This window comes from Triticum aestivum, chromosome 3B (assembly GCF_018294505.1).
Source record: "Triticum aestivum cultivar Chinese Spring chromosome 3B, IWGSC CS RefSeq v2.1, whole genome shotgun sequence".
NCBI classification, from domain to species: domain Eukaryota; kingdom Viridiplantae; phylum Streptophyta; class Magnoliopsida; order Poales; family Poaceae; genus Triticum; species Triticum aestivum.
In genome coordinates this window covers 177188900-177193809 of record NC_057801.1, presented here as the reverse complement: position 1 = coordinate 177193809, position 4910 = coordinate 177188900, and positions in this window count along the sequence as shown.

Below are 4910 nucleotides of genomic sequence, written 5' to 3'. Positions count from 1 at the left end.
ATCACCCAGTTATGTTGTGACGTTTGATGCAAGGTGTTCCACCGATATTCAGGAGTTGCATAATCTCATAGTCAAAGGAATATGTATAAGTCATGAAGAAAGCAATAGAAATAAAACTTAATGATCATTATGATAAGCTAAGGGATGGGTCTTGTCCATCACATCATTCTCCTAATGATGTGATCCCATTCATAAAATTACAACACATGTCTATGGTTACGAAACTTAACCATCTTTGATTAACGAGCTAGTCTAGTAGAGGCTTACTAAGGACACTGTGTTTTGTCTATGTATCCACACATGTATCAAGTTTCCGGTAAATACAATTCCAGTATGAATAATAAACATTTATCATGATATAGGAAATATAAATAACAACTTAATTATTGCCTCTAGGGCATATTTCCTTCATAAACTGTTCACAAATCAGAATGGTGAAGTATTTGCTCGATATGTTGGAACTAACTGCAGGAACGGCCCCCCTATGAAGAAAATCTGGGTTCCCAAAAGGTGCCTAGAAGGTCTTTAGGTGAATGTCGTCATGACACCACCTATGAAGAATAGGAACCCCAGATCAAATTCTTCATATGGATCCAAGACCTCATATGGACCAAATTCCTCATATGGATCAAGATCCTCATATGAACATCATTGTGCTAACACTTTTGTTTCACAGGGAAAGCCTAAGGGCTATGAATATGTGCATTATTGTTCAAATCATTATGTTCATAAGTCCTCGAAGAATTTCTCTGCTTATTCATATGCTTACTCTAACCCCTCTTATGTGAAATGAAGTGGATTGGATTCTATGCCACCTTTCTCTTATGGGGCTCATAGAATGATGACCTCTTTGCCACCCATCCAGATGTGGGTGGTGAAGAAAAGGAACTAATCTCTTATGCAGGGTCAGGTCTCCAGACGAACTTAAACGTTTGAAGAATTTGCTGGAAACCTGAATATGCTTGAAAGGACGCAAGTTAATCATGAAGAAATGAGTATTTATTTTTCACGTCCTCATACTGCTATGTCTGTTGTACTACTTAATAAAATTGATCTGATGAATTTGATGTCATGTTCTTCACTGATGAAGTATATGAGTTCGTAAGTTGCACTAATTCATCTGCAGGATGATCAACCCAAAGCTACTGAGTGGGTCCTCAATAGTGGATGTACAAATCACATGACCGGTGACAAGAACTTATTGATGGACATTGCTTTATCTTCATCGCATCTGAAGCATATCACCTACGCAGACAAAGGCAAAATCAAGGTATTGGATCTAGGTAGGGTTGCGATCTCAAAGGAACGACACATGGACAAAGTCATGCTTGTCGAGTCCTTAGGATTCAAACCTCATGTTTGTCTTAATGCTTTGTGATCTTGATATGTTGTTGTCTTTGGCAAGTATTGTTGTGTTGTGATCATGGATGCTGATAATTCCAAAGTCTTCGAAGGCTTTAGGAGAGGAGACTTGTATATTGTTGATTTCTCCACTGGACAACAACCTGCCATGTGTCTACTAGCAAAAGCTTCAGAAGGCTGGTTATGGCATCGACGACTAGGTCATGCTGGCATGAGGAACTTGCACACGCTCGCGAAGAAGAAGCATGTCATTGGCATCGAGGGTGTCAAATTCCTCAAGGACCATCTGTGTGGAGCTTGTGAAGCTGGGAAGATGACCAAGGCCAAGCATCCCTCAAAGACTATAATGAAAACCACTTGTCCATTTGAATTGCTTCACATGGATCTCTTCGGCCCTACTCACTATGCCACATTCACTAATGCTGATCTTTATATGGCTTTGTTATTGTTGATGACTATTCTTGTTATACATGGGTGCATATCATCACTTACAAAACTGAAGCGCGGGAAGTCTTCAAACGATTTTCCTCGAGGGCTTCAACAAACTTCGGTGTGAAGATCAAGCTCATTAGAAGTGACAATGGGACCGAGTTCAAAAATACAAGGCTTGATGACTATCTTGATGAACTAGGTATTACTCATGAATTATCTGCTCCCTATACTCCTTAGCAGAATGGCGACGTCGAGCACAAGAACATGACTCTTGTTGAGATGGCTCGCACTATGCTTGATGAATACAAGACGCCTCCTCACTTCTGGCCTAAGGCAATTGATACTGTGTGCCATATCATCAACAGGGTATATCTTCACAAATTGTTCAGAAAGACCTCATATGAACTCCTCACTAGAAAGAAACCCAATGTGAGTTATTTCAAAGTCTTTAGTGCTAAATGTTGGATTGGAGATCCTCATCACAACTCGAAATTTGCACAGAAAGCACATGAAGGTTTTATGCTTGGTTATGGAAAGGACTCGCACACCTATAGAGTCTTCAACACCTATCACCACAAGGTTGTTGAAACTGTAGATGTGTGGTTCGATGAAACTAATGGGTCGCAATGAGAGCACCTACCTCCCGTGCTAGATGAAATGTCACCTGAGCAATCCATTAAGTTCACAGCTACTAAGGATGTCATTCCTACCGAAGAATCTGCTGAAGAAGTCATTCCAGAACTTGAAGAATGTCATGCACCTGAGGAAAATAGCTTTGAAGAAAATGATGAGCCCACTCAACGTCGTCAACCCGCTCATCCTCGCATCACAAATGAAGTGCCTATTGAGAGAATATCGATGACATCAAAGGACCAGGTCCTCTCACACGCTCAAAGGCTTCACATTTGTCTAACTTTTGTCGGAACTTTGCTTTTGTCTCTATCACAGAGCCCACCAAAGTAGATGAGGCATTTCTGGAGCCTGAGTGGATTCAAGCGATGCATGAGGAACTACATCAATTCGAGCTCAACAATGTCTGGTAACTAGTCAAGCGTCCAGACCCACGCAAGCACAATATCATCGGTACCAAATGGATCTACCATAGCAAGCAAGATGAAAATGGCCTTGTGGTGAAGAATAAGGCTCGTCTTGTAGCTCAAGGCTACACACAGGTTGAAGGAATTGATTTCGATGAAACTTTTGCACCTGTTGCTAGACTTGAGGCTATCGCATATTGCTTGCTTATGCTAACCATCATAATATCATCTTATATCAAATGGATGTGAAAAGTGTATTCCTCAATGGTAAGCTTGAGGAAGAAGTATATGTTGCTCAACCCCCAGGTTTTCAAGATCCAAAGCATCCTGAGAAAGTCTTCAGACTCAATAAGGCCCTCTATGGCCTCAAGCAGGCCCCTCGGGCGTGGTATGATACCTTGAAGGAATTCCTCATGAAGAAAGGCTTCAAATCCGGTTCACTTGACCCAACTCTTTTCACGAAAACCTACGATGATGAATTATTCATGTGCCAAATATATGTCGATGATATCATTTTTGGCTGTACTAACCAACATTACAGTGACGAATTTGCCTATATGATGAGTGAGGAATATCAAATGTCTATGATGGGAGAATGGAAATTCTTCTTAGGTCTTCAAATTCGTCAACAGCGCAACGACATCTTCATATCTCAAGAGAAATACCTCAAGGATGTGTTGAGAAAATTCGGCATGCAAGATTGCAAAGACGTCAAAATCCCTATGCCCACAAATGGCCATCTATGCACCTATGAAATTGGTATAGACTTTGATCAAAAGGTATACCGCTCCATGATTGGCTCTTTATTGTATCTATGTGCATCAAGGCCAGATATTATGCCCGTTTTCAAGCAACACAGAAGGAATCACACCATAAGGCTGTGAAGCATATTCTTCGATATCTAGCTCACACTCCAACACTTGGATTATGGTATCCCAAGGGCTCGGCTTTTGATATCATTGGGTATTCTGACTCTGACTATGCTGGTGGTCGTGCGGACCGCATGTCAACATCCGGCACATGCCATTTCCTCGGACGATCCTTAGTATGTTGGTCCTTGAAGAAGCAGAACTGTGTATCACTCTCTACTGCTGAAGTTGAGTACATTGCTGCTGGTTCGTGCTGTGCTCAAGTGTTATGGATAAAGCAAACCCTCAAGGACTACGACATCAATGTGAAGAATATGCCACTCTTCTGTGACAATGAGATTGCCATCAACATTGCTCATAACCCAGTTCAGCACTCGAAGACAAAGCACATCCAGATTCGTCATCATTTTCTTCGTGATCATGTGTTGAAGGGCGACATCTCTATCGAGCACGTGAAGACTGAAGAACAACGAGCCAATATCTTCACAAAGCCCTTGGATGAGAAGAGATTTAGCAAGTTACGGTGTGAGCTAAATATCTTAGAATCTTCGAATGTTCTTTGAGAAGGACACACATCCTAACACTTATGCAAATTGATGACTTAGATGTGCAACACACGAAGTAACATTTTTCGTCAATCAATGAAGACTAACCCTCTAAGTGTGAAGAAATTAATGAAGAATTTGATTCTCAGAGCCCTACGGCAATTGTATGCGGCGTCTGAAATCATCTTACTTATACGGTGGGTCACGCCACTAGCAAAAGTTGAAAATCTTCAATTTGAGTTTTTCTTCATTTTTGAAATTCCTCAGTTGTTCAAATTCTTTAACTTTGCAAGTCTTCACTCTTTCCGACTTTGTTCTTCATTAGCAGAATAACTATTCTGCTAATATTAGCAGAATAACTATTCTGCACTCCACTTCCGCACTGCAGGCTGAACGCAAGTGCACGTCATTCTTTGAACCAAGTGTGCTGCAGTGCTCACACGAGTGAACTTCTCGTGGAAAAAAACTGCACGCGTTATTTTTTCGGTACTGTTTTCGCTCTAATATTTTAACCGTTTATTGGAATGAGGCGTGTAATATACCGTTGAAAAGCTATGGATTAGGCGCAACTTTGACATGTTGAACACTTTTCGCGATTCCACACGGTTTAAGAGCAGTTTTGAAAATGGTGCGGCCCATGACAAGTGGCAGCGAGCGTTTTTCGC